The sequence below is a fragment of the Parus major genome, chromosome 3 (genome assembly GCF_001522545.3).
Source record: "Parus major isolate Abel chromosome 3, Parus_major1.1, whole genome shotgun sequence".
NCBI classification, from domain to species: domain Eukaryota; kingdom Metazoa; phylum Chordata; class Aves; order Passeriformes; family Paridae; genus Parus; species Parus major.
This window is the reverse complement of record NC_031770.1, coordinates 60,103,166-60,121,911: the sequence shown is the minus strand read 5'-3', so window position 1 is coordinate 60,121,911 and position 18,746 is coordinate 60,103,166. Positions and strand designations below refer to the sequence as shown.

The following is an 18,746-nucleotide window of genomic DNA, read 5'->3' as shown; positions in this document are numbered from 1 at the left end:
TGTGCAAGGCTGTGGCCCTCATAAAACAAACAAACAGAAGACTCCTTGGAGTGTTTTTCTTTGCATATATGTATATTTTTAACATATGTATATATAAATAAAATAACCCATAATAAATGACAGGTGTAACTATGTAACACAAGGTATTTCATTTAAAATTGACAAAAAAAGAGAGAAGTATAAAAAAGTTGCTACTCTAGTATAAAATAGTACAGTAATAGACAAGCAAAGACAATGATCTGAGAAAGTAGTATGGGACAGAAAAAACTATACAAGTCTGAAGGCAATGGGAGGAAACACAGGGAAAGAGTACAAAGTACTAAGAAAAGTATCTTTGTCACAAGGAACAGAGCAAAGACACTACTGCCAATGTGGACAAAAGAAGGGAAAAACAAGGGGGGTGGGGGAGTGGTCAAACTCAGAGGTTTTTCTGTATAAAATCAGGACTATTTTTTAGTCCAAGTCTGCTTTAAAATGCTCAATTGAGGAAAAAACAAACAAACAAACAAAATAAAGAAAAAGAAAAAACAAACAAGCAAACAACACACACAGCCCTAATATGGATTTTAGAACTCACAAGCTAAGTCTAAAGAAGGAATCCTTATTATTGTCTGTGGGGAGAAAAAGCAATACTCAGAGCATTCGTACCAACAGGGTACACACAAACCTTTGCATTTTTCTACAAGACTACTAGCCACTCAAAATTATTTTAAAAGTTCACTATAGCTCCATGTCTATTAGTAAAAGCTACAAGCATACAGTGTGTAACACAGAGGAAGCAAAGAAAGTTTTCACTCTTCCAGCAAACTTAAATATTAAGCTAGCAGGCATAAGAATTTTTTCATTCTGATTTTTAATACATCTGAACATATATTTTTTTAATCCAAAAACCAGATAGAAGGAACAGTAACTGCTAGAGTTCAATAGGTAGGTGTTGTTGAGAGAATATTAAGTACAAGAAAGGAATATTTTTCTATTCTAAGAAATTGAAATAGCATATTTCTTCATTTAGCAAATCACCTTTGTTCTGAAAGTGCCCTCCTATTTCTCCTCACAGAGTAAGAGATTAAATTTAAGGGAGTATGTAGACCTGAAACAAGGATAAACAGTACTTGGAATCTAAGCCTCTTGGTTCTTAAGAAAACAGTTTTTCTGCATGATGAACCACCTTTCCCCTATAGCAAGTTTCTCCTACATCAGCATGATCCCAGGTAGTGTTCTGCTTCACATTTCCTTCCCAATGACCATGGAGCTCCACTGAGGCTGAGCACCGATACACACTGGACACTTGGAATCCTTTTAATACACTTTTGGGGAAACACCCTGGTCTAAGGTTGCAAGCGGTGGAGCTGTGCCAACAAAAACTCATGCAGAAATGCTGGTAACAGCTGCAGAGCCCTTCACAGTCTCACCAGGTGACCAGCCCAGACTGGAGCTCAGAAGGAGAATCCACAATTCCTAACTACCCTGAAAAACCAAGCCAGAAGGTTCCAACAGCCTCTGCTGCTGCTGCAGTACCAATTCACAACCTGGACTTCCCAAAGGCTCTCTAGATGCCGCTGTACCAGGGAAGGCAGCTGTGGGTGCACAACATCCCCCCAGCCTATCCTCAGCCACCCCCTCCACCATCCATACGTAGCCTGTAAGCTTTCCTTCACAAGGCACTGCCACCCCACACTAACTGGCAGAGAAAGAAAACCTGTGCAGGTGTAGACTTTATCTATGATGATTAATCCTAGAGAAGCCCAAATTCCAAGTTACTGAAAGCACATATGAAAAGCATATATTTTACAGAGCTGCAGGCGAGAAGAGAGGCTGTAACCGCGCAATGTTGCACTATGCCAGTCACATGCAATCTGACAAACTGAAGCATTGAGAAGGCTTTAATATAGACAATAAGTATCAGAAAGCTGGTATGTCTGCATCAGAAAATAAATCGGCAACCCATCTATTTAAATGTAGTTAAGTTTCAATTGAAACTGAATTACGTGGTTTGAAATTAACCGCATTTCATGATCCTCAAAATTACACCTTCACTTCTTCCCATCACCTTTAATACCTTGCTCAACTTGCAAATGACCAAAGGCAAACCAAGAAGTCCAGTAAGACCTTTCAGAGAAGCCCTGTTTTACCTAACATAAGAGAGTCTATTCTACATTCAGATTATAGAATCTGAATCATACAAATTGGGTGGAAGATTTTCCACATGACTTCAAATGACTAGGTTTGCACATTCCACCTTCCACAGTCGCTGTTACATAGATTTTTACTTCAAGTATACTTAGTGCATACGAGGAAGCTGTGTGATGTAAATGCTTTCTAAACAGAGTTCTGTAAGAGCACTCTAAGGCCAGAAAGAATGGATCAAATGACATGAGAAGCATCAACAGGGCTGGCAGAGGAGAGCAGGTGTTTCAAAATCTTCATCTTCACTCAACACTAGTCTCTCACTCAGCTTGTTCACCCTATTAAAATGATGCCCTATGCAAAAAATGCTACACCATACTGTAAATGAAGGGGATGACCACATGTCCACTTTTAGTAGATCATCATGCTAACCTGAAGTTTGTGAGAGCACACAGTCCCAGGCTTAGATTCACCCTGCTTCCATAATCCATATTGCATACTGTGACCTCAACTGGATGGGTCCTTCTCCCCAGTCTCTATATTGCTACTCTGTGAACCTCGTCTCTGCTGGTCCTTTCTTTACACTTTGTTTTCAAAAACACAAAAGAAAAAGTGTGAAACAAAACTGGGATGGTGGACAAGGGGTTGGCATGAAGACATCTGACTTCATCATTTCATAAGGTTATCTTTCTAGTGCAGTAAAATACACTCTTCTGGCCTATCATCAAGGAGTGAATTGAGCAGACAGTAATTCAGAATACACACAAAGGCAACCAAAGACATTAAAGATCAAGGGATAATAAGCTTTGTCACAACAGACAGTTCAATCAGTGCCTCAAGAGAGTTCTGTTAGGGCAGGGGTTAGTCTGGTGCCAGAATGGATACCACTTGGAGCAGGATTATCTGGGGGCACACAAGCATGGAAGAAGCCATTGCCTAGCAAGCAATTTTCCTCAGCCATGAATCTGTTCTCCATTACTATAGGAAGGATGAAGGATGTGTAATCTCAAACAAGAGAAAAGTCTTCAAGTGCTGCTATTAAAGTGAAGAATTCTACAAAAATTTTCCAGGACAGAGTCCCCATAAACCTCTCTGACACAGTCACCTTCGTCTCATCTGCACCTCTTTCCAGTTACCTCCCAGCTATGCTATTCAAAATTGATGGTGGGCAGGAAATATAATTAAAATTATATGTGCTCCTGATAGCAGCACATGTAAATGTTTCTTTACCAGTGTGGAGAGAGCCATATAATTTTAAACTCAGAGTTTCTCAGAAATATTCTGACTAAATTCACATCACTGGGAGGGAGAAAAAAGAAAACTTCCTACTTCCCATCCAGCAACACCTGCCACCTCCTTATCAAGGTTCCCAGGCATTATACAAGAGCAATAAGGTACTATGATTCCTAAGTGACTCTAGAAACAGAATGGAATTTCCCAAATCCTACCATTTAGCAATATTTATTATGAAATTTACAATTACTTTCTTGCCTTAATTCAAGTATATACGCTATTTGACTAGCAACACGTCACAGATAAGCTGAGATCCGCAAACAAGCTTTCAACAACCAGAGACAAAAGGCCTGGCTAGACCCAAGGCTGTTTACCCCAACACCATCCTACTCCATCTCCACACACAGAGTTTTCCTCAGTCATCATCATGCCTCCAAATAATACCCCTTGTCTACAGCAGTTCAAAAGCAAGCAATCCAATTCCCACCACTGAACCCTGCAGGAGAGGGGGGAAAGGTGAAGCACTGCCACCCACCACAGGAAAGGTGAAGCCCTCCCTGCAGACCATTTTCCTCCGAGTTCCTGCCAACTTCCTTGGCCTCCCCTGTTTCCTTCCACTTCTCTAAAAATAAGCAAACATATTGACTCACACATATATCAGGAAACAGTGGAACCAGATAGTCAAGAAGACTGTTTCTCCCCCTGGGGAGGCAAAATCAGCGGACTAACATTAATGATAAGAAAAACTGTTGATGGGGCTGTTGAAACCTTCTGGCTTGGTTTTTCAGGGTAGTTAGAGAAAACAAGCATACAGCAGCAAGCATGCAATCCCTTTTTCCATCATCAACTCAAATTTAAAACAAGGCTGAAGTGGCTGAGTGTTCCACGACTCACTGAAATTTGAGTCACTTAATGAAGTTCATCACTGCAGAGAACTACTGAAAATGCAAATACTGCTTCCTCCTTATGTGAGCACATATATTGGCTTAAGAGGTGGAGAAATCAATGTGAACCAATTCTAACTGGAAAGGTTTAGTGACTTACTTCTCCACTGGTACAAACATTTGGCATGTTTGCTATTAATTCAATTTAAATTGTTGTGAAATATTGTCTAAAAGCACCTTTTTTTTTAAGAAGAAAAACCCTGAAGATTTAGGAACAGCTTTGTTTCCATGTTCCTCACAGAGAGGGAGAGGGGGAGGAAGAATCACCAGTAGGGCAGTCTCACCTCTTATTTTAACAAACGCTAATGTAAGTCAAGAAGGCTGCACTGACGTGTTTAGACAATTTTAGGCCCTTCACAAGAGAAGAAAGTTTTCCTTTAAGAGAATTTTGAATGAAACAGCTACGTAAAGATAATTAAAAATGTGCTTGTTTGTTGAGCTGAATTAAATACCAGCTTGCACTGCTGTACTCCTTTCCACCTCCTTCACTGTCTTTCTTCTCTGTTAATAAGTGAAACCAACAGATGGAAAAGAACTTTTAAAAATAGTTTTTCTACGTACTCTGGAAAAGGGCAAAAGCATTTGGTTTTGCAAGATAGGAGATGATATAAAAAGAATATGAAAAATGCAAAAAGCCTTCAAAATGTGAACATGTGCAATGTTGTGCTTTTAAGCCACTCTTACAGAAATCTGCCTCTGGCCAAAAATAGCAAGAACATCACTGTAAACTACAGCCATTCAAACCATGATTACTATACTCTACCCACCCATCAAGCTGCTCCAACACGAAATATTTGGAAAATGGAATGCATAATTCCAAAGACAAATCTTAAATAAATTTAATCTGCACAGATACTTCCACAGGTTTAAAGTGACCTTGGTTCACACATTAAACATTTGTTCAAGAAAGCCTATTAGTACCAAATGAGCACATGCAAGGTTAAAGTACTGTATTGTTTGTTCAGCCTGAAGCTAATACATATAAATTAAATTACAAACTTCCCTTTGTCAAGTCCTGAGAATATTTTAAGATTTCCATAAATAGATATATCCACTTTTAAGACACTATGAAATTGCTGTTAAAGCTCCTAAGGAAATACTGACATCCTGCCAGTGAGTAAGGTTGACTGGAAGCTCAGCATGCAAAGGGAGCAGGGGCAGTGAGAGGAACAAGAGCAGGAGGTGGGGGGAAATGCTTGCTTACTTTTCTGTGTTAGAAAACCAGGAAATATCTTTCCCTGAGAGCTTGCAAGGCCAGATTGGTTTCTTACAGTTTCTCTTGGCAAAACCAATGCTATATACCTGACACTTTTATATGACTTCTCCCTTCCAGCCCAAACTTCTTTGTAATCCCTTTCACATTCACTCTAAGGCTGTGATCTCTGTAAACCTCATTGCTTTTCTTTCCCCTGCTGATTCATCCTTCTTTGTTCTCTATTCCAGACACCCTTGCCTATGAATCATCCTCTCTTTATTTCTGTTTCAAAAAATTTTGTTGCCCCAGTTGTCCACAAATCTGGCTGGGACCTGCCCAAAATGTAAAAGTCCCACTCTATTTCCTCAAGGCACAAAAAAGTACATGCACTACCTCATAACACACTTTCCTTGCCACCCATCAGTTGCTTTTAATTTATGACATTTTATTTATGAACACTTTAAAACCTAATTAAAATGAAGGACTGGGATATGCAGGTGTCCTGTGACACAACTGTTCACTCCAACCCACTCCTCAGCAGTGTTCCTCAATGTGTCACCCACAAAGCGATGGGGGCAGAAAGACGAGTTCAACAGACTCATGAAGAACAAGATCACTCCCAACTACTTTCAGTGTATGCAGAGATAAAAAAGCACATTGTCATCGTAATTACAATGTTTTTAAACTCTAAGAATTAATTTCTTTACCCTACAGCTGACCGTTTATACACATTTAAAACAGGCCAGATGTTGCACTGAAAGGCTAGGTCACATTTGTGTACCATAGCAAGTGTCAATGCCAAAAACAAAAGAAGGGCATCAACACACCTGGTCTGGCCTTCTGGTTTTGTTTTTCCCCTGATGTCTTAAAATGACTACAGAGGAGGGGTTGGGATGAAAAGAATGCTTTATTTAGAAAACATGAATTAGTTCTAAAACACAAAAAAATCAACATCCTAAACACATTTTGTGTTTTAAAACCAGTACAAATCAGATGGGTCTGCCTACTTGGACCTTGTAGATTTTTTCAGCTATCTACCTAAGATCACAAGCAGCTGGTCTCTTCCACATTTTTGCAACAACTCTTTTACCCTTTCCCATTCTCTTGCTCTGTTGCAGGTCCCCAGACAAGAGAACAGCACATAGCATTGACAGCTCCCCAAAATGAGAGCTACTGCATTGCTTTAGATAAAAGAAATGATGCCAGATTGACACAACACCATCCCTGTTATCTTTTTTGAAATGCAATAATCCCAGAAGTTTACAGGCACAGTATATTGAGTGAATCAAAGCTGACTACTCAAAATTCTTAAAATATTTTGTCAGGGGACAACAGAAAGCAGTCTTCAGCCTATCTGAAGCATAATAACAGCAAAACTTCCCTTTTTCTTTTGAGATTCACCTTTAAGAGTAAATGAGAACATAAGGTTTCTACCCCTACAAAAATCAGCATTCACTTTAAGTCTGAACCACATTTTAAAGATATGAAAGATTTATCACAAATCTCTTAAAAACACCTTAAATAATCTCTTGTACAGTTATTCCCAGTCTATTGAGGAATTTTTGCCAAAGTAGGTAATTCTGGTGGATTTCTAGAGTGAGGGCATCTGTAAATTGAAACCTCCTAAATATTTTCAGCTCTCCATATGCTGATGGAAGGATGTTGTATAACACTAGCAAAAGCATGCCCAAACCTGCCAGCTGCAGTAGATGACCTCCAACTTTCTGAGGCTGCCCTGGCCTCCAAACACAGCTCAGCTAACCTGAGCAAAGCTGTACAGGGACACAGCAACTTCTCTGAACTACATCAAGTATCACACTTAATTTAAATCACTTCCTCCACAGGCAAATAAATTTATCTAGAAAGTTGCTATCGTGACAGTAATTTTTTCCTCACATTAAGAGGAGGGAAGTGGGAGTGGGAGGAAAGACTCAGTAAGTAGAGAAACTAAGCAAGGTAAATGTATCAAAACTAATTAAACAGAATTGTTTGTTCCAAACTAGCTGGTACACATATTTTAGAGCAAGCAATAGCTACTAAAAAGGAAATGCATTGTCTTCAGCAATGGGCTAACACACAGCTCCAGTGAATGTTTCCAGTAGTTATCACATATACACACACTCCCAAAAATAATCCCTGTATTTAAAGATAAAAAAGACATTAAATAAAAGCAATTCTGGAAATTGCCCTTCAGTATCTCTAAACTCTTGTTACATTGTATTATTTACAAAGTGATATATTTGTCTTTTGAAAAAGACAGCCAGGGTTTTTGCTCCCCACAAGCTGACAGTTGGTTTCACATTTGTGCCAGGGCAAAGAGCATGGTATGACAAAATGCAGAACAGATCAACTTCAGGACAGCACTTCAACCTTGAAAATTTGCCTAAATTTTTTTCAGTCTGTCAAAGCAGACATCTGGGTCTTTTACTGATCTAAGAAAAAAAACACCACAATTATATAATGTTTAAATCAAAAGATTTGATTAAGTTCAGATGGGTTTGCAAGGTGTATTTAATCAATAGCCAGGGACTGATTCTGATCTGTTCAGCCTTTGCATTTTGCCTCTCACTGAGTTCATTAACTCAACACATAAAACAACTTCCATAACCTTATTCGGCCTTGTTCAACAAGCAGTGGCGGAGAAAACACCATAATTCAAAAGAAGTGCTGCACAGTTGCAGAGAACCTGCTCTGATCCACAAAGTATTTGTCTGCAGCAAGATAAACCTCTAGTCCATACAATTTCAAGCAGGAAAATAAATGCCACTGAGCGTCCTTCCGTACATCTGAATACTGGAGAATTCAAGCTCAAAAATACCTTTTTATAAGGTATTTTTTTATTTTATAAAGGTATTCAAAGCTGACAGTCTTGTCCATTAAAAGCATATTTTTATTCATAAAAATCTTCACTTGAAACAATTACACACATTAAGGCAGTTGAAAATAAAATTAAATAGCTGAAAGAGGGACACAAATTTTTATAAACTAATACATGTCTAGTAAAAAGATAGGCATTCTGAATTTGTTCTGTAGTTTAAGAACAGACTGTTTGCAGTACTGATGAAGTGGGGGGCACAGATAGCCTCCCTGAGATTCACCATAACTTGTTAAGATAATACCTGACAGGGAACAACTCTGCTATTCTTCCTTTTCAATGCCAAAGAAGATGCAATAAATATATATTTTAATCTCCCAATAGACTTCTTACAAATAAAAGTGGACATAATCACTATTTCTCAAGTTTCTATCCTCACAAAAGGAAGACAGAAGAAATTTACATCCTCCCACACATGATTTGTATTTACATAAAATTAGTTTTATATGTATACTACATGGAGCACAAGTATGTATATTTTAAAAATAGATATGCACCCACATATGTATTTATGCACACACACAGACTCTTGTTAAACCAAAAGAGGAGCTGACAGGAATGATATTTAACCTAAATCCAGTCATCTCTCTCTTTGATTAAAACTAGGTACCTAAATGTCAGCTACAGTGTTAAAACCTTTGAAAGGCAGGAATTAAGTGAACTTTCAAAAATATCCTTAACATATTATTACCTTATATATAATTACTTGAAAATGTGCTTTTTTTTTTTCCCCTCCTGAAATACCATTCTTATCCTTTTTCCCACTCCTTAATTTGTTTAATCCATAGTCCTTTTTGAAGGAATAATGGAGTCAAAGTACAGATGAGTGGTAAATTCAAAAATCTTCTTCCATTACCTTTGAGCTCTCTAACCTGCCACACCTGCCCAGGAACAAAGTGTTCAGGGAGCACAGCCAAGCCAATGGAAGTAGGCAGCTGGCACCAGCAAGAGCAAGGGGCTGCTGCTGGGATGCTTTGGCCCCTTTGCCTGTTCAGGAGTACTCAGAACTAGACTAAATATCCTTAGTAAGTGGTGCCAAGAGGTTGTATCCACTTGGGTGTGCTCACTCCCCATGGCTGCAAGAGGAAATGAGGTTACGATGGTGGGAAGTTCTGCAACAATGGCAGTAGCCTAAAAGAAGTTATGACCTGTGTTCACATAATGGCCACTCAACTGATGTTCATAATGTAGGGACTTCCATTTATCACCATGTTTTCTCAACCACTTTTAATGGAAAGTCTACTAAATCTTTTTAGAAAAAGCAACCAACACCCCCCACCCCCAAAAAACCCCACAAAAAACAAAACAAAAAACAAACAACCAAAAGCCACACTGTATAAACTAGTGCCCTAATGGTTTTATTAACAACTAAACAATGTTTAGGATAAAGCTTTTGCATTCCTTTATTATTTTTATTCTCCCCCTCTTGCTCTCTTTCCCTTTGGATGTAGGGAAGCATATAAATCACCTCATAGATCACCATTACTTTCTAGTGTCCTTCAGACTACAAGCTGGGGCAAGGGTGCTGGGGGGCTGGGGAGAGTAGTGGGGGTCAGAATATTGTGGATATTCCTGAAGCAGTATTTAATACAGACCACTACCAAACCACAGCCTTCCCCAACCACCTCCTTTCCCAGGAAAGAGGATGCAAAATCAAGATTTATGAAATAAGGCTGAAATTTCAATTTGAGGGATATCTGGGGTCTTTTTGATGAAAAGGAAAATCATTACGATATATTGGGACACTTCATACACTTTCTCCTTCAAGTGAACAGATAAATACAGATAAAAACAGATAGATGCTCTGAACACAGGCAGAAGCTACCACAGCACAACAGAAAGCAGCCTCTATCAGCAAAGGCAAATGAAACCAATTAACCAAACCAAACTGCTTCCTGGGAAAAAAGAAAGAAAAATACCAGAAAAAGAAATCTTCAATGCAAATGCTTTTGCCACATTTTCTGTTCACCAGTACCAGGTCCTTTATAAAATATATCAAAGAAGCTATTTTTAACCAAACCATCAAGAAATCAGAATGACTAAGTCATTGATAGATGAGATCCTACTCATTTAGAGTCAAAACATGAAGACCTGAGATTATACAGCAAGTATGCCTGTTATCTTTTAATAAACAAGCAAAAGTAATTTAAAGGACTTACAAACTAATGAACAAAAACTGAATCTTGATCCAGTTGTGGATGTATTTTCTCCCAGTATAACCATTTTTCCTCTCTTCCTGATGCCATTCCTTCATTTTTCCAATGTTCTCATTTGGATGCTTTCTTTTTCAAACTGCAAGCCATATTTAATCTTGTTTATTTCTTCTAACTTTTATTTATAATCGCTCCTGCCTTTTCAAAATATCCCAACCAACAATAAGCCAGAAACAGAGATGAAAAGCAAACAAGTTCAAAACCCATAACATGTGGGGGTCAGTCAAGAACAGGCCTCCTACAGACCCTCATCATCCTCCAACAGCCTCCCAAGTGCTCATTAAGGAAGGAAGATTTTTTTTTTTCTCCCATCGCTCCAAAGAGATGTGATCACCATTAACCAAGACAGGAGAATGTCAGTTTTTGATTCCTTCACTCTTCCAGATAAGCTTGGTAAAATTGTTGAAAACTAATTCAACAAAATATTTTTCCCCTTATAAGCCACTCAACAAATAAAAACATAAAGAAGAAATAACTGCAATTGGGAAGGAACTGTAAGACCCATACACTTCATACATTTGTATAAAAACATTGTAAGCCCTGCCAATTTAAGAGTCTCTTCTTCTACCACCTACAACTACTTCCTTTTATCTTATCAGAAAAATAGCTCTTCACCGCTGTAGGCTAATTACACCATCTGTTTAGCCCCAGTACTGTAACACTGAGACATGGCACATTAATTCCTTAACTTTCCCACGTGGAACTGCCTTGTGTTACCCTCATATTCAAAAAGGCACGGGCTGGGCAGAATGAAGGGGGGGAGGGAGGTGGAAATCAGCCTCACAGTTATTTGTATTCCCTCTTCCTCCACCACAGCTCTACTGTCAGCCTTCACAGGGATTTAAGCAATCTGACAATTTCTCTCTACCTCACCTCAGTACAATAGTGCCACTTGTCAGGATCAGCAATGAAAAACATCAATCACAGGCGCACACACAAAGAAGGAGGCAGAATCTATGCATCTACTCCTCATGGTATCAAGCGAGCTGCCTCCCTTCACAGTGGTCAGAGATCACCGAATTTCAAGTTAGAACCTTCCTTGGGAAACCAGGAGATATACAGCCTTGCAGTAAAAGGAAGGATTTCTCCAATATTTAAAAAATAGAACAAGCCCTCTACCTCTCCAACGTGATCAGATCCTGTCCCATCCAACAGGACTAGAGACAGCACACTAACTGGCAGCTGCACCCCACACTACCCAGTATAGACCACACATGCTGACCTGCTGGGAGACGTAATCACAAGATCCTAAATACTTCTCTTTTTCTTCTTTCCCCCAGCCCTTTAAATAAGGCAGGCCATTTATGAAAAAATGTCATTTGGAATTCTTTACATATGCTATTTACCAAGTAAAAATGAAAGAGTGACTTTGGGGGGCAAACCCTGTTTACACAACTGATTTGGACACGTGGGCATGAGCATATGTGTAGCAAGGGGAGGCAGAAGGCACGAGGGCAGTCACCTCTGCATGGCAGCAATTACAAGCAGCTACACGCATCAGCCTCTTCAGCCAGAAAAGCTTCTGCAGGAAGGGAACACTTCTCTGAATCCTTGCAACTTGTAAGAATTCTCTTGCATATCCCTTCAAGTTAGAAAACTTGTTCCTGGCTTTGATTGCATCTGGGATTCTTCATGTTTCCTTTCCCCCTTAGAAGCATTCCTGTTTTTCTAATGAGGTGATACAAAGCCCCTATAAACTGGCACGTTCCAGTTTAGAAACTGTTTTCAATAGGAAAAAATACTACTACTGATAACCACTAAGATTACACCAAAGGTGAAAGGAAAAATCTTTTGACATTTAACATAAATTTGCATTGCTCGGCCAGACATTTATTAACAGTTATTTATAGATTGATGTTTCTGCTCTTTGTCACAGGCTTGGGTTTTAGCCTTTTATTTTCCTTTTTTTAAGCAAGGCACGGTAAAGGAAAGAGAAAGAAATAAGGGAATACTTCAACTTACAGATTGCTCAATATGATACTTACATCCATCTATTGAACAGCAAGGGCACAGGTCACTGGGAAAAAATTGTGACACAGAGGAGGAGAAATAAGAGAAGGTGAATTGATTACAGTCAATATCTCTCCCCTCAGCTCACAACAAAAATGAACACCAGGAGATGTGGATGGGATAGGGAGCAAAATAAAACTACCATATCCTTTCTTTCATAAAATATAGCTTATATCTTTGCTTGTCATTTCAAACTTAGAAACAAAGTACACAGCTATTCTTCATATAGCATACAGAAGTTAGAAAATTGTCATCACTGTATTCCTCCTGACCTTTTTAGTGACAAAGTTACTCAGAAAAGGAGCATGATAACTTCTTTTTTTTTTTAATTTTAAAAAGGAAAAAAACCTAAAAAGTAAAAGAAGTTACTTAAACTATGTAATTGTGAGTAGAGAAATGTTAAGAGCTTGGTCAAAACCATACCGATTTCTTCCTACTATTCAGTAGTGCCTTACACCAATCCCTCCTATACAGAGCAAACCTTAGTGCAGCCACAGCTCAGGGAAACCATCCGAGGAGTGGGCTGGCTCAGATTCAGGGACTCCTACACATTAAGGTCAAGGATACACTGTGCAAGACACACTTCACAAAGCACTGTGCTTGTTTCTATTCTCTGAGGCACTTTACTATCATGGAGATAAAAATGTAGAGTCAAGCATTAAGTGCTATGACAGCCGTATCTGTGCTTCCAGCTAATGGAAAAGTACCAAACATCAACACCAGCCCACAGAGCAGAGGATCTCACACGATGGCTGTCACTTAACATGTTCCCTTCCCACTCACGGTCAACAGCAGGGCCAGGGTAAGTCACTAGGTAACTTTATTAACCAAGTAATCCATTAACTTGAATCATAGGACAAAAAGTACAATCTGCTAAAAAGCAATTTATCAATTCCTTTTCAAAGTCACTTTGATACCCTAAGCCTGAGAATTGTGCCGAACAAACCCCAATTGAAAGACAATAAATTTTGCAAAAACAAGTGTGTTCCATAAGAGAGGAGAAATTCTACTAACTAATCACCTTCCCTTAGCTTTATTTAAAACACATATCTTTGCGCTTAAAATGTAAAGAAAGTATCTGTATCTTACTAGTAAAGTATGAGCTGTGTCTGCTTAAAAGGCAGGTCCCTGCAACAATGCACCCTTCCTGTATGTACCATTCATCTGCTCACACAAACAGCCCACACACAACTCCTGTACCCCAATATATACCCAGTATAAATCAGGTATCCCAATACTGGTAACCCAGGATGGAAGGGAAAAAATCTATATTGTCATTCAGATATAAGTGAATGAAGATGCGTTTGCTGTTGCAGAAACTGTAGCTCATTAAACTACAAACAAAAATAGCTTTAGTTTTATATGAAGGAAGGGATTTATGACTTGATGAGAGACAAATTGCCAAAAAACCCCACTGCAAACTTGCAACCTAATTAAACACCTTCTGTTACACATAGCATGAAAATTACCACCACTGCTTTTTATGACTATAAAACCACTCTTCCTTCTAACTGTTATTTACCTCCTGTTGGCCGAGTGCAGTATAATGCCAGCATGCACCCTCCAGGATTTCTCCAAGTTCCTACAGACAGAACAGATCTGTATACTACCAGTCATGAGCTAGCTTGCAAAGAAACATATCTACATCCCCAAACAAAGGGGGTTTGTTTCTGAGTGGCATACAACTTTGACATTAGGAAAGCATTGTCAATAACTTAATTGCCTTGTTATGTCAAGTGCAATACATACAATCAAAGGTTAATGACGTAGACCATTTCCCTCACCCCAAAAGCTCACTGGAGGAGTCAGACTTCAGAAAGATTACTCCCTTGAAACATCTGGCAGTCACATAGGCAGATTAAGAAAGTATACATGGAATGCTGAGCACCTCTTTAGTATTTCATTACCTCCCTGGCAGACAGTACCATTGTTCCACATACAGCACTTCATCTTGCGCTTCTTAAGTATGAAAGCATCCATTAACATTTGAAATTATTTAAAGCAGAACTGTAAACTCTTAAAGCAGACAAAATATTTAAACGGTACCTGAACACTGCAAAGAACCAGAAACCAGAAAACTAGAGAAGCATACGAGCAGTCAAAGCATTATAAGGCTCGATGCTTTTCAAGATCCTGCACGTAAACTAAACTTCTGACCATTTCAGTGGCAAATTTTCACTATCTGCCTGCTAGCACATCCCCAAATCATTCAGAAATTCCTTTCACAAAGGGCACCATAATTAACTGTAGGGTTCAACGCAAAACACAAAGGAACACCTTCCAAATTTCACAAGTCCTTAGCAGAATTCAAACACCTGTTACACAAATGCCTATTCCATTCCATTTTCATATCTGAAAAACAAGTGATTTTAGCTGCTAGTCAGTAGTTTAGGTAAAGTGTTGACTAAGACAAAGTAGAAGGCACCAACTTCACATATGCAACATAAAATTGATTGGAGATCAGTAAAGAAAGGGAGGGTGACATTGTTAATAAATGGCAATGAAAAATCATTTAATTTGCTATTGCTCTCTGAGGTTAGGTTAAGTTTATATGTAGAACATGTTTTCTAAACTTTTCCCACTGGCAGCAGTACCATAACTCCTAAGTATTAAACAACCTTCTGAAGAAATTAGACCTAACTTTTCTTACAATAGTCAAATGTACACACCCTAGTGAAACAGATTTGGTAACCTGATGGCAGTCAAACTAATCTAGTAATGCATCCCGGCTCAGAAAAACACCCTGAAAAATTTAACTGCTAGCACATCCCCAAATCATTCAGAAATTCCTTTCACAAAGGGCACCATAATTAACTGTAGGGTTCAACGCAAAACACAAGGGAACACCTTCCAAATTTCACAAGTCCTTAGCTTGTGAGTCCTTAGCTTACATAACTTTAACTGTTCTGAAAGTTTAAACTGTCAATTGGAGGGATAACAAAACAAAACAGGAAAAAAAAATCATCACAGCTAAGCAGAGTGTAGACTTTTCCAAGAAACAGTCAAAGTCATCTTTCAATAACCTGATAGGAAAATTACATGAGAAGCATGACAAAAAAATTTGAATTTGTACTCTGAAAGCAGATCCTCAGATGAAATACTGTCCAGATACAAGGCAGTTAAAAATTACCTTCAGAGAGGCTTGGATTTACATCACAGATATAGCTACACTAATACACTCTAACATGACACTTTTCATACATGTTACAGGTTGCTCATGAGTCTGATTTTTATTTTTTAAGTCACACATTTCTGCTACCACCACCACGCTTATTTCTCCACAGTCTCCTTATATATGAGGAAGCAGAACTCCTAGAGTTAGCTTATCCAAACACACTGCCCAGTTATAGGGCAGATTGCAGGCATCTGGGAATACATGCTCATGATAACTTAATTCTTTTCTCAGTGTTACAAGCCAGTCTTGTAATCTTAAAAACACCTCATGTCTGCATATTTTCAGTACAAGAACACAGTCATAAGTCCTTCTATAGACACTTATAATTATCACAAACTCAAACAATTTCTTCTCCCCCTATGTTCAATGCATCCCAGAGAAGTTTAAAGATATTTTACCTAGGTTATTCTGCCTTACAGACCTCCAAGACATTTCCTCTGTAAACTGCAAAGGCAAGATAATTTTGGTTTTGATTAGGGAAGTGTCCAGTTTCAAATAAACTCAAATCCAGTTTCTCCATTTCACAGCAGAAGTAATTGGGGATACAAATACTACTCCCTACTCAGAAGCGGAAAAAAGGACAAGTCTCTCATCTCTTGATGCTATTACTCAGCAGCTCCTCCTCAACCTTGTGCAACATTTCAAGGAAAGAAGCAGTTGCCAGTCCTTCTCTTCCTGCTTCCTTGACAACCTCTTAAATCTTGTTTCAATATAATTTAGGCACTAAGTTCTTTCCACAAGCACGACAGGATATACAGGGGTGTACAATTGCTACAGTTATTGGCACACTTGAAGTTCATGCCCTACCTCAGCCTGTGACAACTTGCTCAAATACCTATACCTTTATCTACACAGGGAAGTTGGACACAAAGCACTGCTAAGAAGGAAGAGGATTAAAACCCCTTATTTTACTATTCATCTGATCTGAGGAAAGCATAGGAGAATGCAGGGGCATTGCAGATGCTGCTTTGTCCCACTGCACCACATCTCATGGGTAGAAAGTCTTACACACTTTTAATCCAGGCCTACTCAGCAAGAAAAACTCTGTTGACCTGCACTTCCCTGCCTGAATACTGAAAGCAAAGTCAGTCAGGACAACACAAACACTCCAAAACAGGAATCACCATGAACATTTAAATAGATTGGACACAGCCTAACCTGCTCATATTCTGTCACTTCTAAAGGAACACTTGCACATCAAATGTATCCCACACAAGCCTTATTTTCTTAAGATGTAAACATTCAGAATTTCTTTCCATCTTCCAAAATGACATCAACAATAAAGAACACTGTATCTAATACTACCACCACAGTTTATGAGATATATATGTATAACCACCTGTAATAATTGACACAGTAATTAAACTGTGACAGCCAAAACACTTTAAAATTAAAAAAAACACTGTTAACAGCCTAAATTCATCCAGAAAGTCTCAAATGACATTTCATCACATAACATCTTCTGTATATTAAATCATCTCAATTTAAATAAATAAATAAATACACCACTTGAAGCTGTTTTTAAATATTTAGAATTGCACTGTGTTCTCAGTGATTTTGGTTCATTCGTGGTATCCCATGATAGCAGTGCTACTCCTAAACATAAGAATTAACTTCTTAATAGCGCCATTAAACATGCTTCAAGATACAAAACAATTTTGCAAGGCCTAAGGGAATAAAAAAAGAAGGGCAAATTACGCTATGTGTGAGGCAATTATGCTATCTGTGAGTCAACACTAGCTTCTCTTCACTCTCTAAATATGTTCACAATTAACTGTTCCACAACTGCCTTCAACTTTTTGATACCACATAATCATTAATTGTTTCCTCCTTCGAGGCTCAAAAAGGACAAAACTACAAGAAAACCATCAGGTTTTAATAGTTCATGGTAGGTGGCATAAGAAAAATCTAACATGTATTTGAATACTGATTTATTTCTATTATGAACGTTTATTATAAAATTTGACATCTCATTATCCACTAGCATCCAAATGGTTTTGTTTATGCAATTAGCATTTTTATTTGTATTTTAGTACTTCCAGACATGAGGGTGATAGCAAGATCCATTCATTTATCCCTTAATATCTAAACCTACATGGGAACTCTAAGACAAAAGCCCCATGTGTGACCATGCTAATACCACTTCTGGGAAAGGGTTATTTACAAAACCAAGATAATGTGTATTTGTTCTTTCATTTTTCTGCAATTGAACATAAATTTGGATTAACCATTCTGGGATGTTGTGTTATCTCATTTTCCCCATCATGTGTCACCATTTTGACTACTGAACCAGGACCACATAAGCACTTGTGATGTCAAATTAAAAAGCCCAATATCCTATTACCTGAATCACAGAAATAAAGCCTTCATGATAATTTACTGCAAGTAAATTTCACAGAAATGAACAACAGTTCTGTCTAGTTGTTTTTATTAGAAATAAGTCTCAGACTTCTACAAAATAACTTTCTACACCCTATTCCTACATTCACGATTACTGAAAAATTACTTTATGAAGCCAAAGCAAGACTGCAAGTACCTTTTTATTTATCTATATTCATTAAGACTATGACACATCCTAAACCTCTTGCAATAATTGCAAAGAAACTGTAAAGTACAGGCAAGAATAAGTAGCCTCATTATCAATTAACCAATTTCACTTAGCAATCCCACAAGAGCATATAATTGGCTGTCAAGCTGAGCATCACACACCAATTCTCCTCTGAGACCACATAGCAAAAGTGAAATACCTGCAGTCTGCAGAAACAGCAGGTTTCCCTTACAAAGGTGCTTTCCCAGAGTACTTGTCTTATTCCTCAATCAATTCTCTGACTTCTTTGAAGCCACAAAACTGAGAAGCAATCAGATAAATTTAGACAATATTTTGTGTTCCAGCAGACCATTAATAAAGTCATTAAAATCCCTATATCTATGACTTGTGATTCCTAGTTCACAATACTTATCCAGAGCACAAAAT

General features: G+C 38.3%; 1 protein-coding gene across 14 annotated transcripts in view; it reads right to left on the bottom strand.

Moving 5' to 3' along the window:
• Positions 1-18,746, bottom strand: part of PTPRK (protein tyrosine phosphatase receptor type K) — a 382,222-nt gene that overhangs the window by 326,859 nt on the left and 36,617 nt on the right. The window lies entirely within an intron of this gene.